The sequence below is a fragment of the Bacillus rossius genome, chromosome 5 (assembly GCF_032445375.1).
Source record: "Bacillus rossius redtenbacheri isolate Brsri chromosome 5, Brsri_v3, whole genome shotgun sequence".
In the NCBI taxonomy this organism is placed as follows: domain Eukaryota; kingdom Metazoa; phylum Arthropoda; class Insecta; order Phasmatodea; family Bacillidae; genus Bacillus; species Bacillus rossius.
In genome coordinates, this window is record NC_086333.1 from 14,940,064 (window position 1) to 14,958,171 (window position 18,108).

The window sequence follows — 18,108 nt, forward strand, 5'->3', positions numbered from 1 at the left end:
AGTGCACCAGCTTACTCCGAAGTGTGCGCAATTGATTAACATTATTCAATTTTTTAATATCACGTCCGCAGTGTACAACAATATATGACAGGTTACGATTTAAGACCATAAATTTCCCACAAGTCTGTTAGTTTTATTTCGGGGAGTAATAAATTATTACTCAGAAATAATATATCAAGTTCCTATCAGATTTGCTCTAATGTTACGGTATTACCTGTACCTGCACATTACCAAATCATCTCCCATAAAAAATCTTAAGAATGCAGATGTCATACTCAGACAAAAATAATTTTAACAAAAAAAAACAATCTTCAGCATTATTGATAAAAATAATACACACAAACAAGACAAAACGGACATTTCAAATCCGACCTAAATTACGTGACACATATAGATTATTGCATTAAGATAAACGATGTAGGTTAGGGAAAAATATGTAAAAAATTCTTTAATTCTATAATTTATTTAAAATTTTACATTTATACACATTAAAATCTGACACTGTATATATTTTTTAAATTTCTCAGTCCATGCGACATTCAATATTATTAAAATAAATTATAATAGTTCGTATTAAGAGTGAAAAAATACAAATAATTCATACAGATCACGATACATCAGATCAGGAGTGTAACACCTTAGAGGGCCAGAAATTATGCTAGAAACCCGTCTTTACAAAATTGATAATGTTTTTTTTTTTCAAGTAAAATTTTCGTGTAACCTGTACACCGCACTTCTCACACAGAAATTTTACACGGTCAAGATTTCTTCTGCAGCCATGCCGTTCATGGATGCGTGTACTTCGTACTCGTTCAAAACGTTTACCACAGTAGCGGCACTGATAGAGATACTTATCGCAATTACCATCGCTTCCCCGATGTACTACTTGCAAATGAACTTAGCTTTTACAATACCTAATCAAATTACCTTTGTTTGTGAAATGTACACCACATGGCTCACACGGAAATGTCAAACGATTAACGTTTCTTCTACAGACATGATTTTCATGTCTTCTTGCATGTTGTCGGTATTTAAAACTTTTGCTACAGTACGTACACAGATGTCTCGTCGTTAGACCGTTAGTCACCGACGGCTCGGAAAGTATATTACTTTCAATGTGCACTGCTGTTGTAGGCGACGAAGTCCCGTATGTTGCATGAGCTGGAGATTTCCCAGTCGACATTGACAGATCATCTGTACTGGATGCCAAAGAATCTGAAGTATACACGACTGATGCAGAAGCTGGGAATTGCTCACAAAATGTTTTATTTACGAAATGCGGTGTATTTGCAGGTATCGGAGTCTCCTCTGCGTTCGATAATGAACACATTGAAGTCTCTTGGAGTTAAGAGACAGTAGATACAGCCATACATCGGGATCTCTGGAGATGGTAGCTTCGTTACCATCGGAATCTCTGGAGCTGCCCTCATCGTTGTCATAGGGATCTGCTTCGTCATCATCGCCTCCGTCGTCAGGGACCCCGGTGAAGACGTGAGACCCTCCGTCAAGATCTCTGCAGTCGTTGACCCCGCTACCATTAGGATTTGTACCGATTTCAACGTTGCTACCATTGAGTTCGGATACACATCAATATTCATATACCAGACTTATATACAGCCAAAGACTCGCTTAAATAACAGTGTCCGCTTGTTTAATACACAAGACAATACATCATCCATTGTTATTACTTTAAAAAAATTAGGAATTTCAAGGAATAAGAATTTAAATTATATATTCAATCAACTAATCACACATCATACATACAAGGTTCATTTAGACTTACAAGAGGAGCAAGAGTCTGTAATCAATGGGACTTTCAGAATCCAAACAAAATTTAAAATACTCAAATGTAAATTTTATTATGTACAGCTACACATAACCTCCAACTGACTACAAATTTCTACAACGCATGACTAATTTATTTTATCCGATACCAGGCTAGGTCCAAAGTCAATTATTTTTTGTACCTCTCATCTTCAGTGCAGGGGAGCTTCAGTGCTGATATAGCTACAGCCAAGACATGCTCAGTACCACACATCTTCAAAATCCTAACCCTTCAAAGTCGATCCTTGGTAAGCCTTACGACAAAAGTCTCCGAAACAAGAGACCTACTCTATAATTTTACTAGACATTTTTAAGCTTTTCATAGCACACATCGATAAATATCTTCGTAAATAACCCAAAATATTATTAGACCACTAGCATTTTATTTATGCACATACTGTGGGTCACCAGCGTATTCATCATCACATGACCATTCTACATTAAGCTCCCCACTTACTTACATCAGTCTACTAGGCTCCACGCAGCACACATAAACTAAAAGAAGTCAATTAACAACCTATTATTTATTTACATTCGAATATTTAATAGCATACCGTCGACTAGTAAAATAATCCTGTCAGTGAACATATCAACAAAGTCTACATTTATATAGAACCAGGAATCCATTGAACATTCAGAACCTAGCTACACATAGACAGTGCTGGATGCAAGTTAATTCTACACTTATTTATCATCACTGACACTCATATTACATCATAGGCACTTGAGTCAACACTCATTTTCCATCATTAACATACACACAAATGCAAATTAACCACCATCGACACTCAATGCAACCAACCACTTTCCATAATCTAATCTCAATTCGGCACTCATTTTCCAACATCGACACTCAATTCAACACTCACTTTCCATCATCGACACTCAATTCAACACTCACTTTCCATCATCAGCACTCAGTTTCCTTCATCGACACTCAATTCAACACTCATTTTCCATAGTCGACCACAAATCATCACCCATTTTCCATAGTCGACACTCAATTCGACACTCATTTTCCATAATCGACACTCAATTCAACACTCATTTTCCATAATAGACACTGAATTCAACACTCATTTTCCATAGTCGACACTCAATTCGTCACTCATTTTCCATAATCAACACTCAATTCGACACTCAATTTCCATCATCGTCACCCAATTCGACACTCATTTTCCATCATCGACACTCAATTCAACACTCATTTTCCATCATAGACACTCAATTTGTCACTCAATTTCCATCATCGACACTCAATTCGACACTCATTTTCCATCGATGACACTCAATTCAACACTCATTTTCCGTCATCGATACTTAATTCTACATACTCCTTCCTTCTTCGACACTCATTTTCCATCATCTACATACAGTAAAATGGAAACTTTCCACACACACACACACACACACACACACACAGAGATATATATAAATATATTCATACTCAACTCGATTCTTTAAAGTAGCATACACATGAACTTTATTAGGGCATGAATAACGACACATTTTAATAACAATTTTTAAAATTACATTTATATCAAAAATACAAAAGTATATAAATTCATCAGTCAATAAACATTACTAACTTATTATATATATATCCTGAAATTCTAAGTTCATCAAGAATAGTCCACGTTTCTTTGATAACTGATACAATTTCGTCATCTTGCGAAACAAGTAAAAGTCGCAACCTGTTCACCAACACGTTCGGGTCTTTCAACGATATATAATCAATTTCACTTGATGACACCATCTTCTTCGAATGTTTGCTGAACATATTCTGAAAATCGTTGTAATAATGATTATGATAATTTGTATCATCATCATCATCGATGCTGTCCACATCTTTATCAAACACACTGACATCTTCATCTTGCATATCCCAGTATTTCGAATTTTTTGACATTGGAGTGCCATCATTGGCAACAAGCTTGCTTGCTAATTTTCCAAAAAAATATTCCAAAGTCCGTGGAAGCCTACTATAAGACGCCTTGTCACTTTTTCTGGAGATGTTACTTTCATTAACTTCTACCTTACTTATATCTCCAACACCATTTAAACTATATCCTTTCTCAAGACCTGGAGAGATTTTAACACAATCGCTTTTAAGACTAAGTCGATCAATTTCATTGTAAGACATACTGTCCCCGAACATATCGTCTCCATCTTCGTACTTTATCTCCTGAACGAGCTTGGCTTTACAAGTTTTATAGTGTCTTTTTAAATTCTCTCTTCGTGTCATCCGTCTACCACACTTGCCACAACTTAGTATTTGACGGAATGGACTTTTAACTCAATCGGTCTTTTCATGTCTACGAGCATTAGGGCCTATATCTTTTATCAAAGTATTTGCTACAGTATGTACAATGTCCTTCAGATCGAGATCGATATTTAAGTATCGTACCTTCACCAGACTGTATGTACTCCATAATGTTTGAATAGACACTAAAAGTATTATTTAGGTACTTCGTATTTTTATGTATGAACATTCATCAATTATTTACGAAAAAAGATTATTTTTTTTTCTCATTTTGACTAAAAAAACTCATGTTCCACGTAGTTTTACTACCCACCTTCATATTTCCTCATATGTTATGTTGTAAAAGCAACCAGAGTTGGTTGTAGGTTACGGAATGCTCACTCACGATCTCTTGAAAAAGGTGTGCCTCCCTAGATCTCAAGAGGAAGAACATTGACCTTATTTAAAAATTAGTGAATAATATCATGACCTAGCAAGAATCACAAGATAATCTATTCACATATTAGCAACCATCATGTATCACTTGTCTGTATAATCAGTCTCTGTTGTCTGTATAAGTAGACAATGTTTTGTGTGGGATGCGGGATGCTCCCTAACGATCGCAACAGAAGGAGGGCTTCGCTAGAACTCAAGAAGAAGGTAAATATTCGTGTGTGATAGTTTTCCCATTTGTTTCAAGGCATAGTAATCGTCTGATTAATGAACTTTGGTTTTTGTGTGATTTCCACCTGTTAAAATTATTTTTTAAGTGTTGATTTGATAATATGACTTCGGAAATTTATACGAAACTCTGAATAAAATTATCCTGTCTTAGACACCAAGGACAATACAGTTTGTCTTTCATGTTAATGCTTCTCAGCTGTCTCAAAGCATATTATTTGTCTGAGTAAAGTTATTATTTTTTTTAATCCACCTGATAACAATATTGTAAGTGCTGATTTATTGACAGAATTTCACTGATTAAATGTAACTCTGAATAGAAATGACATGACTCAGTAAGTAAAAAAATTCTTCATGCAGAGATAGATCTCTCACAAATAATCAGGAGCACTCGGCGAAAAACATCAGATGTCTAGCCAAAATAATCAGAAACACTTGGAGAAAGCCAACAATATAACATCAAGATTAATCAGAAGCACACGGAGAAAACCACCATAATATTGTCAAAAATAATCGGAAGCTCACGGAGAAAACCACCATAGTATGTCAAGAATAATCGGAAGCACACGGAGAAAACCATCAGGGAGGATGTCGTTTATAAACATCATAAATTACCAATTTTTTTAAAAAGTCAAAATTTTATCCTGCTTAAGCAAAGAGTTCTAGCACAAGTCCGCTTGTGAACTCTTTGCTTAAGCAACATGAGAGTTCTAGCACAAGTCCGCTTGTGAACTCTTTGCTTAAGCAACATGAGAGTTCTAGCACAAGTCCGCTTGTGAATTCTTTGCTTAAGCAACATGAGAGTTCTAGCACAAGCCCGCTTGTGAACTCTTTGCTTAAGCAACATGAGAGTTCTAGCACAAGTCTGCTTGTGAACTCTTTGCTTAAGCAGGATAAAATTTTGACTTTTTAAAAAAATTGGTAATTTATGATGTTTATAAACGACATCCTCCCTGATGGTTTTCTCCGTGTGCTTCCGATTATTCTTGACATACTATGGTGGTTTTCTCCGTGAGCTTCCGATTATTTTTGACAATATTATGGTGGTTTTCTCCGTGTGCTTCTGATTAATCTTGATGTTATATTGTTGGCTTTCTCCAAGTGTTTCTGATTATTTTGGCTAGACATCTGATGTTTTTCGCCGAGTGCTCCTGATTATTTGTGAGAGATCTATCTCTGCATGAAGAATTTTTTTACTTACTGAGTCATGTCATTTCTATTCAGAGTTACATTTAATCAGTGAAATTCTGTCAATAAATCAGCACTTACAATATTGTTATCAGGTGGATTAAAAAAAATAATAACTTTACTCAGACAAATAATATGCTTTGAGACAGCTGAGAAGCATTAACATGAAAGACAAACTGTATTGTCCTTGGTGTCTAAGACAGGATAATTTTATTCAGAGTTTCGTATAAATTTCCGAAGTCATATTATCAAATCAACACTTAAAAAATAATTTTAACAGGTGGAAATCACACAAAAACCAAAGTTCATTAATCAGACGATTACTATGCCTTGAAACAAATGGGAAAAGCTATCACACACGAAGATTTCCCTTCTTCTTGAGTTCTAGCGAAGCCCTCCTTCTGTTGCGATCGTTAGGGAGCATCCCGCATCCCACACAAAACATTGTCTACTTATACAGACAACAGAGACTGATTATACAGACAAGTGATACATGATGGTTGCTAATATGTGAATAGATTATCTTGTGATTCTTGCTTGGTCATGATATTATTCACTAATTTTTAAATAAGGTCAATGTTCTTCCTCTTGAGATCTAGGGAGGCACACCTTTTTCAAGAGATCGTGAGTGAGCATTCCGTAACCTACAACCAACTCTGGTTGCTTTTACAACATAACATATGAGGAAATATGAAGGTGGGTAGTAAAACTACGTGGAACATGAGTTTTTTTAGTCAAAATGAGAAAAAAAAATAATCTTTTTTCGTAAATAATTGATGAATGTTCATACATAAAAATACGAAGTACCTAAATAATACTTTTAGTGTCTATTCAAACATTATGGAGTACATACAGTCTGGTGAAGGTACGATACTCAAATATCGATCTCGATCTGAAGGACATTGTACATACTGTAGCAAATACTTTGATAAAAGATATAGGCCCTAATGCTCGTAGACATGAAAAGACCGATTGAGTTAAAAGTCCATTTCGTCAAATACTAAGTTGTGGCAAGTGTGGTAGACGGATGACACGAAGAGAGAATTTAAAAAGACACTATAAAACTTGTAAAGCCAAGCTCGTTCAGGAGATAAAGTACGAAGATGGAGACGATATGTTCGGGGACAGTATGTCTTACAATGAAATTGATAGACTTAGTCTTAAAAGCGATTGTGTTAAAATCTCTCCAGGTCTTGAGAAAGGATATAGCTTAAATGGTGTTGGAGATATAAGTAAGGTAGAAGTTAATGAAAGTAACATCTCCAGAAAAAGTGACAAGGCGTCTTATAGTAGACTTCCACGGACTTTGGAATATTTTTTTGGAAAATTAGCAAGCAAGCTTGTTGCCAATGATGGCACTCCAATGTCAAAAAATTCGAAATACTGGGATATGCAAGATGAAGATGTCAGTGTGTTTGATAAAGATGTGAACAGCATCGATGATGATGATGATACAAATATCATAATCATTATTACAACGATTTTCAGAATATGTTCAGCAAACATTCGAAGAAGATGGTGTCATCAAGTGAAATTGATTATATATCGTTGAAAGACCCGAACGTGTTGGTGAACAGGTTGCGACTTTTACTTGTTTCGCAAGATGACGAAATTGTATCAGTTATCAAAGAAACGTGGACTATTCTTGATGAACTTAGAATTTCAGGATATATATATAATAAGTTATTAATGTTTATTGACTGATGAATTTATATACTTTTGTATTTTTGATATAAATGTAATTTTAAAAATTGTTATTAAAATGTGTCGTTATTCATGCCCTAATAAAGTTCATGTGTATGCTACTTTAAAGAATTGAGTTGAGTATGAATATATTTATATATATCTCTGTGTGTGTGTGTGTGTGGAAAGTTTCCATTTTACTGTATGTAGATGATGGAAAATGAGTGTCGAAGAAGGAAGGAGTATGTAGAATTAAGTATCGATGACGGAAAATGAGTGTTGAATTGAGTGTCATCGATGGAAAATGAGTGTCGAATTGAGTGTCGATGATGGAAATTGAGTGACAAATTGAGTGTCTATGATGGAAAATGAGTGTTGAATTGAGTGTCGATGATGGAAAATGAGTGTCGAATTGGGTGACGATGATGGAAATTGAGTGTCGAATTGAGTGTTGATTATGGAAAATGAGTGACGAATTGAGTGTCGACTATGGAAAATGAGTGTTGAATTCAGTGTCTATTATGGAAAATGAGTGTTGAATTGAGTGTCGATTATGGAAAATGAGTGTCGAATTGAGTGTCGACTATGGAAAATGGGTGATGATTTGTGGTCGACTATGGAAAATGAGTGTTGAATTGAGTGTCGATGAAGGAAACTGAGTGCTGATGATGGAAAGTGAGTGTTGAATTGAGTGTCGATGTTGGAAAATGAGTGCCGAATTGAGATTAGATTATGGAAAGTGGTTGGTTGCATTGAGTGTCGATGGTGGTTAATTTGCATTTGTGTGTATGTTAATGATGGAAAATGAGTGTTGACTCAAGTGCCTATGATGTAATATGAGTGTCAGTGATGATAAATAAGTGTAGAATTAACTTGCATCCAGCACTGTCTATGTGTAGCTAGGTTCTGAATGTTCAATGGATTCCTGGTTCTATATAAATGTAGACTTTGTTGATATGTTCACTGACAGGATTATTTTACTAGTCGACGGTATGCTATTAAATATTCTAATGTAAATAAATAATAGGTTGTTAATTGACTTCTTTTAGTTTATGTGTGCTGCGTGGAGCCTAGTAGACTGATGTAAGTTAGTGGGGAGCTTAATGTAGAATGGTCATGTGATGATGAATACGCTGGTGACCCACAGTATGTGCATAAATAAAATGCTAGTGGTCTAATAATATTTTGGGTTATTTACGAAGATATTTATCGATGTGTGCTATGAAAAGCTTAAAAATGTCTAGTAAAATTATAGAGTAGGTCTCTTGTTTCGGAGACTTTTGTCGTAAGGCTTAACAAGGATCGACTTTGAAGGGTTATGATTTTGAAGATGTGTGGTACTGAGCATGTCTTGGCTGTAGCTATATCAGCACTGAAGCTCCCCTGCACTGAAGATGAGAGGTACAAAAAATAATTGACTTTGGACCTAGCCTGGTATCGGATAAAATAAATTAGTCATGCGTTGTAGAAATTTGTAGTCAGTTGGAGGTTATGTGTAGCTGTACATAATAAAATTTACATTTGAGTATTTTAAATTTTGTTTGGATTCTGAAAGTCCCATTGATTACAGACTCTTGCTCCTCTTGTAGGTCTAAATGAACCTTGTATGTATGATGTGTGATTAGTTGATTGAATATATAATTTAAATTCTTATTCCTTGAAATTCCTAATTTTTTTAAAGTAATAACAATGGATGATGTATTGTCTTGTGTATTAAACAAGCGGACACTGTTATTTAAGCGAGTCTTTGGCTGTATTTAAGTCTGGTATATGAATATTGATGTGTATCCGAACTCAATGGTAGCAACGTTGAAATCGGTACAAATCCCGGGGTCAACGACTGCAGAGATCTTGACGGAGGGTCTCACGTCTTCACCGGGGTCCCTGACGACGGAGGCGATGATGACGAAGCAGATCCCTATGACAACGATGAGGGCAGCTCCAGAGATTCCGATGGTAACGAAGCTACCATCTCCAGAGATCCCGATGTATGGCTGTATCTACTGTCTCTTAACTCCAAGAGACTTCAATGTGTTCATTATCGAACGCAGAGGAGACTCCGATACCTGCAAATACACCGCATTTCGTAAATAAAACATTTTGTGAGCAATTCCCAGCTTCTGCATCAGTCGTGTATACTTCAGATTCTTTGGCATCCAGTACAGATGATCTGTCAATGTCGACTGGGAAATCTCCAGCTCATGCAACATACGGGACTTCGTCGCCTACAACAGCAGTGCACATTGAAAGTAATATACTTTCCGAGCCGTCGGTGACTAACGGTCTAACGACGAGACATCTGTGTACGTACTGTAGCAAAAGTTTTAAATACCGACAACATGCAAGAAGACATGAAAATCATGTCTGTAGAAGAAACGTTAATCGTTTGACATTTCCGTGTGAGCCATGTGGTGTACATTTCACAAACAAAGGTAATTTGATTAGGTATTGTAAAAGCTAAGTTCATTTGCAAGTAGTACATCGGGGAAGCGATGGTAATTGCGATAAGTATCTCTATCAGTGCCGCTACTGTGGTAAACGTTTTGAACGAGTACGAAGTACACGCATCCATGAACGGCATGGCTGCAGAAGAAATCTTGACCGTGTAAAATTTCTGTGTGAGAAGTGCGGTGTACAGGTTACACGAAAATTTTACTTGAAAAAAAAAAACATTATCAATTTTGTAAAGACGGGTTTCTAGCATAATTTCTGGCCCTCTAAGGTGTTACACTCCTGATCTGATGTATCGTGATCTGTATGAATTATTTGTATTTTCTCACTCTTAATACGAACTATTATAATTTATTTTAATAATATTGAATGTCGCATGGACTGAGAAATTTAATAATATATATACAGTGTCAGATTTTAATGTGTATAAATGTAAAATTTTAAATAAATTATAGAATTAAAGAATTTTTTACATATTTTTCCCTAACCTACATCGTTTATCTTAATGCAATAATCTATATGTGTCACGTAATTTAGGTCGGATTTGAAATGTCCGTTTTGTCTTGTTTGTGTGTATTATTTTTTATCAATAATGCTGAAGATTGTTTTTTTTTGTTAAAATTATTTTTGTCTGAGTATGACATCTGCATTCTTAAGATTTTTTATGGGAGATGATTTGGTAATGTGCAGGTACAGGTAATACCGTAACATTAGAGCAAATCGGATAGGAACTTGATTTATTATTTCTGAGTAATAATTTATTACTCCCCGAAATAAAACTAACAGACTTGTGGGAAATTTATGGTCTTAAATCGTAACCTGTCATATATTGTTGTACACTGCGGACGTGATATTAAAAAATTGAATAATGTTAATCAATTGCGCACACTTCGGAGTAAGCTGGTGCACTGGATGGTTTTGTATCAGTAAGATTCCGGATACTTGGTAAACGATTCTTCGTCCAAGTTACTCATTCCTTCGTTGCTGATTACTAACATGAATTTTTAAAACATGAAAAAATAATATATACTGACCGGGGTCTTGATTTAAAATAGTTTGCTGCTTATAATTAACGGAGTTTTGAGTATGGTATGAAGGGTTCGACTCCTCTCGTATATGTGCTACAAATTTTTATTTTTTGTTGGTAGCGAGTTATACATGTGTAAGCTAATTTTCTGCTCTGGTTCAGTGATGTATACTTTGAAGTGGTTCCAGCAAGTACTTTACGTATGCTGGATTACGATTTCACTGGAGTTTTACGTGAAATGGGTTGGAAGGCTAGCGACGTGATGTATGCATGTCTTAAGCAAACATATGACTGTCGCAGTATTCTGCTAGCTTGCAACTCCCGCGCGAGGGGTCAATGTTCATTTGCGGGTGACGGTAGGCGTGTCTCGATCGTGTAGTCTCTGTCTCTATCCTTGAGAATTTTTTTTTTTTTGAGGTTGACGTGCTTGAATTTATGTACTTTTGACTAGTCGCACGTGAATAAGTTTAAATTCGTATGCATTGTAAGATATTTTTCTACATGAGGTAAGAAAAATACATAGATGCTACATTGACTGAGATATGTATCGAACACATGGTTCTTACCCTATGAGTGACTAGCACTTGTTTGACCTATCTCCACTACTAACCCTCGTTTACTTTGTGATATAGATGGGACATGGTTGTTTTCAGACAGATGATGGTTAAAATGACTTGGACAAAGTGTCCTTTGTAGAAATTACTATGTGTGGTAATTATTTTAGACGAAGAGATAATTTAGTAAAACACGAAAAAATAGCGTGAAGGTTTTTTTTTTTATGTGTAAACAAATTATTGATAGGATGGTTTTGTATGTAGAACTGTTAGTATACCACATCTCTTGAAGAACACTGCATGGTATATATAATGAAAGACTCTTGGGCTCAAGAAACGTCACTATAGGTGGAAAGGATGATGCGGTTCCTAAGATTAAATGAAAGGAACTTTGATGATTTTTTTTTCTATATACTAAGATGATTTAATTGAGTTTGTGATAATGGGTTGACAGATTAAATAATAAAACTGGACACTTAGGCTTTTAAAGAAAATGAGAATGGAGCTCACAAGATCATAGATTGTGGTTAATCACTGACAACTGAAATGTGTAGACGATATCATAAAATGAGTGATATTGATGTAGCTCCTGGTATTATAACTGGTAGCTATGGAGATGATTTACATCTGTGATAGTGACACGGACGCGGAGATTTTAAGACAAATAATATTATTAATATAGAAAAGATGGAAGCCTTAGCACGCCGATCGTGACGAGAAACAAATATTGAAGGATGCTGATGGTATCGGGAAGACTTAAACTAATGAAGGTATCAACACTGTGAAAAGTGAGAATACATTCAAGCCTATATTCAGTAGATCGTCCATACTTTGTATAAATGGTGGACTCCTGAAAAGGAAGCATACAGGCGATGAAGACACTTCGACATCGACGATAACGAGTTCTTATACGGTAATCTGGGTGAAGACGATGTCTTCTACGGTGATTGCTACAGTGACTCTGAGGCTGTTTACAAAGACATAGACTGTGATGCAGAACCTAAAGCTGACAAGATCGAAGAATGTGTTGGTGTCCTGAGACCGAAGCGATGGAAACGTCGTGTTATAATAAATCTGATCAAGCTTATTATGATCACTGGGATGATTGTGATAATAAAAGTATTTATAATATACCAGCAAGGAAGATGGTGGCAGAAGAGGTTGATTCCACATCATGGAAAGATCCAAACATATTGGTTGACCGGCTAAGACTGATGGTGGCATCTGTTCGTAGAGGGAACTACTCGCATATCGAGGATGTATCGTCCATACTGTAAGAACTTCGGAACGCTGGCTACATACAATAATCATTTGATTAACTGTCATGTGTGTACTAATGAAAAATAAAATGAATTATTTATATTTTAAAAAAGTATGATTTATTTCTTGTATCCAGATTTCCAAATAAGTCTGTGTTTCCGCTACTGTATGTGTGATCATTCCGTTTCCTGTGTGTACTGTGCGTACGTTCCTATTTCCTGTGTGTACATTTCGTTTTCCTGTGTGTACATTTAGTTTTCATGTTTGTACATTTCGTTTTCCTGTTTGTACATTTCGTTTTCCTGTGTGTACATTTCGTTTTCCTGTTTGTACATTTCGTTTTCCTGTTTGTACATTTCGTTTTCCTGTTTGTACATTTCGTTTTCCTGTTTGTACATTTCGTTTTCCTGTGTGTACATTTCGTTTTCCTGTTTGTACATTTCTTTTTCCTGTTTGTAAATTTCGTTTTCCTGTGTGTACATTTCGTTTTCCTGTGTGTACATTTCGTTTTCCTGTGTGTACGCCCCGTTTCCTGTGTGTACTGTGTGTACGTTCCGTTTCCTGTGTGTTCCGTTTCTTGTGTGTACTGTGTGTACATTTCGTTTTCCTGCGTGTAAATTCCGTTTTCCTGTGTGTACATTTCGTTTGCCTGTGTGTACTGTGTGTACATTCCGTTTTCCTGTGTGTAATGTGTGTACATTTCGTTTTCCTGTGTGTACTGAGTGTACATTTCGTTTACCTGCGTGTAAATTCCGTTTTCCTGTGTGTACATTCCGTTTCCCTGTGAGCTGTGTTCATGTACTATATGACTGACTGTTCATGACTCGATCTCATGGTCCTGAGACACTTGAGCTATATGTATGGATGACTTTGTACATGAAAATTTTAAAGGATAATCTAAATATCAAAAAACTAGACTTTCATGTAAAGCATAGCGGCGCTGTATTTAATTCGATCGTCAGGTATAATGTCTTGAGCTGCTTTTCGTAGAGTGAATGATTAATAAACTTCACGAAAGGTAGTGGAAAACAGAACCTAACATTTATTTAATAATTAGTTACAACTGTCTCTGGTCAAGAATCGAACCGAGGACAGGGATCCATCGATTCAATTTGTAAATTAATAATTTATTTTTTCGGTGACTATTGGAATTTTTCCCGCTTTTCTAGCTACATAATTACATGATTTCAAGATGGCGGGGGCACCTCGGTAATAATAACTGATTACTGCACTGCAGCGGGTTAGAATGGTAAGACGAGTACACACAAGATGGTGTCCTCCATCCGATGAAAACAAGATGGTGGCAATGACCACTAGCAGGCGGTAGGTACTCCTGGTAGAATGTACTAAACATAAACTGTCGGATCCATGATGGTCGTCAAGGTCAAAGTCAAAGATCAAGGTCAAAGTCAAAGATCAAGGTCAAGGACAATTTTCAAGGTTAGGGTCAAATGTCAAGGTCAAGGTCAAATGTCAAGGTCAAGGTTAAAGTTCAAGGTCAAGGTAAAGTACAAGGTCAATGACAAAGTTCAATGCCAACAGTCGAGGTTAAAGGTATGGTGAACATAAAATTATACTAACATGTCGCCAGCATACTCTAGCAGACGAAAACAAGATGACGTACTCCAGCGGACAAAGACAAGATGGCGGACATGATGTCATACCAGTTGATGATATATACCTTGGTACTGGTGGTGGTAGATCAGTCTAGGTAGCATTCATGGAGGAAGGATCGACCGATTACTCTCGCCGGGAATCGAACCGAGGACGTACATCGATATAATCAATCAGAGTTCTATTAAGTTAATCTTTTGATGAATTTAGGAATTTTTCCCGATTTTCTAACATAAAAATTACGGATTTCCAAGATGGCGTCTAAATTTCAAGATGGCGACCATAACGGTAATTGCAACATTAATAGGTTCCAATATGGTGGTCGTAACGTAAAGTGTAAGAATGACATGGTACTCAACCAAGATGGCGGGTGTAACGAAATATGCAACATTTATATAATCCAAGATGGCGACCGTAACGATAACTGCAACAGTGGTTTTTAAGATTATTATTTAGTTTGATTATTTAATTTTTTTTAATGATTTTTAAAATTTTTCCCGATTTTCTAACATAAACTTTGCGGATTTTCAAGATGGCGGGCGTAACGATAATTGCAACAGTTACGACTTAATACAAGATGGCGGATCTGTCTCGAACATGTAGTGCTATTATTACTTAAAATTAAATAAAAAATTCAAATTTTAATATGCATGATATTTTTTTAAATACCTTATTTAATTCTCAGTCTGGTAAATGTCTCGATAGCCGAGCGGTTAAAGGCGTATGTTTTCCAACCTAGCGATCAGAGCTGCGCTGGTTCGAATCACAATGCTTCCAATGTATTTTGCATAAAAAAATAAATTTGATATGTCGATAAGGACCATAATAGCTGTGGTAGGTAATGAAACATCGACCTTATGTGATGAGTCAGAGTGACGCTGGCGCTATCTAGGAACAAACAACAGAAACAAAGTCGACGGTATTCAAGATGGCTGCCTCCAGTGGAATAGAAAAATAATCAAGAGCGCCACTGGCGCTATCTAGGAACAAACAACAGAAACAAAGTCGACGGTATTCAAGATGGCTGCCTCCAGTGGAATAGAAAAATAATCAAGAGTGCCACTGGCGCTATCTAGGAACAAACAACAGAAACAAAGTCGACGGTATTCAAGATGGTGTCCTCCAGTGGAACAGAAAAATAATCAAGAGCGACGCTGGCGCTATCTAGGAACAAACAACAGAAACAAAGTCGACGGTATTCAAGATGGCGTCCTCCAGTGGAACAGAAAAATAATCAAGAGCGACGCTGGCGCTATCTAGGAACAAACAACAGAATTAGAGTCGATGGTATCCAAGATGGCGTCCTCCAGTGGAACAGAAAAAATCAATATGGCGACAGAGACGAAAATTTCATCATGAGTGGGGCGCTCGATTTAAAGACGTCGGATTTTAAAGATGGCGACCATGAGCTACTTGTCACGTTACACTTTGTCCCGTTACACTTTGTCCCGTTACGCCGTGTCCCATTACGCTGCGTCCAAGATGGCGGATCCAAGATGGCGGATCCAAAATGGCCGCCGGGGTCAAGGTCAAGGTCAAAGGTCAAGGTCAAGGTCATCCAAGATGGCTGCCGTGACGTCACAATCCTAGATGGCGGACAGGCAATCACAATCCGCACCATCCACAGCCAGAAGCCAGCCGTCGGACCGTCATTCCTATACTACTAAGGATCCTAAAAAAAAATTAAAAAATCGCTACACTACCGTATTTTTTTTGCATGAAAAAATCCCTCAGATATAATTAAAGGGGAAATAAATGTATCTAACTTTATAATTTATGTCTTTATTTACAATTTTTGTAGTTAACCTTAAAATATTATTTTACATTCATCAAGTGAAAAAATTTATTAACTTTACATTACATTTAATACATTTAAAACTGGGTAGTGAAATGAGAAATACGAGACGTATGGTTTGCAAATCAAATGCATGTCGCGGGCGTAGGTCAGATACAGACAGGTCCCGGCGAGTGAAGTCTGTTCAAGTAGGTTGTTCTTAAGCTCAAGCCTGAATTGTTTTTTATGTATTCTTTCATCTTATTCAGTCATCCTCAATGAGATTGAAGACACCAAAAAGCACTATTTCGAGTCGCCGGCTAGGCCCATGTAGTCGACCAACTCGCTATAGGGAAAGAGGTAAGCACCAAGGAAGAGCACTAGATTGTTGAAAGCGATCGGCAGATGTGCGTAGCATGCGGGAGTGGTTTTTTTAATTTAATTAATTAATTTTTTTTATAAATTTTAAAATTATTCCCGATTTTCTAGCATACAAATTATGGATTTTTTAAGATGGCGGCCATAACGATCATTGCAATGGTTACATCATGGTTAATTGTGTTGTTAATAAATTACAGGTTTACTCTCGTCGGGAATCTAACCAAGGACCGAAATCGATTAATTAATAACATTTGAAGTACCTAGGCACTTTATTTTGGGACTTTTTCGTAAAAAATTAAATAATTTTAATTTTATGGCCAAGGTCAACATCAAGGTCAAGGTAATTCATTATGGTGGTCATGGCACCCTAATTGTCAAGGTCATGACCTAGGCAGCTTAGGGTTGTTATTAGATATGGATTGTTAATCCACTTTGCGGAATTTTGGTTCTTTCTAAGGCAAAAGTCTTTTGAGGTTTTTAGAATTCCGAATTTTTGAATGTTTGAGAAATAAAAGGGGAAATTTTCCCTCAAAATTGGAATTTTTACCTTTACGTTGAGATATTTTTTAGTTTTCAATTATTTTTTAGATATTTTGGCGGAATTGTTTTCCTAAAAACGGGATATTTCTGACGAATTTTTGCGAATGTTTGGAAATTTTTGGAGGTCATGGTCAAGGTAAGATATCAAGGTCAAGGTATCCAAGATGGCCGCCGTGACGTCACAATCCATAGACTGAAACCCGACACAAGCACCACAGCTTAAAGCCTGTCCTCGGAGAAACTTTAATATACTACTTATGTGTATGATCAGTGCACATTGAATTTCTTGTGTTGCAGCTCTACAACTTGAGCTCCAGTTCCATAAGAATTTTTTCACATAAACTGCACTTATTAACTTTTTTGCATCCATGTTTGTTTGAGGCAAGCAACAAGACCGTTTCATGATCAAACTGAGAGATGGTCGCGCTATTATTCGCGCTAGGTGTCGCGTCGCGTCTCACTCGGTGTGGCCACCCACATAAGAAAGTCTCGCTTGGTATAGCCACCCACATGAGAAAGTCTCATTAGGTGTGACCACCCACTGAATAAAGTCTCGCTCAGTGTAGCCACCCAAGTAAGAAAATCTCGCTCGGTGTGGCCACCCACATAAGGAATTCTCGCTCGGTGTGGCCACCCACATAAGGAATTCTCGCTCGGTGTGGCCACCCACATAAGGAATTCTCGCTCGGTGTGGCCACCCACATAATAAAGTCTCTCTTGGTGTGGCCACCCACATAAGAAAGCATTGTTTTTCTCCCAAGTGTCTCATCACGTCGCGTATCGTCTTGTCGCGTCCAAGGCGGGCAAACCTTAACCTACCAGTGAATAATCACTGATCTTGCTTCGTTAAATTTGTTCGAGTTGAAATACTAAGAAATGGAATTCGAGG

General features: G+C 36.7%; 1 protein-coding gene across 12 annotated transcripts in view; it reads left to right on the plus strand.

Moving 5' to 3' along the window:
• Positions 1–18,108, plus strand: part of LOC134531601 (proton channel OtopLc) — a 620,588-nt gene that overhangs the window by 524,545 nt on the left and 77,935 nt on the right. The gene's annotated exons all lie outside the window — the stretch shown is intronic.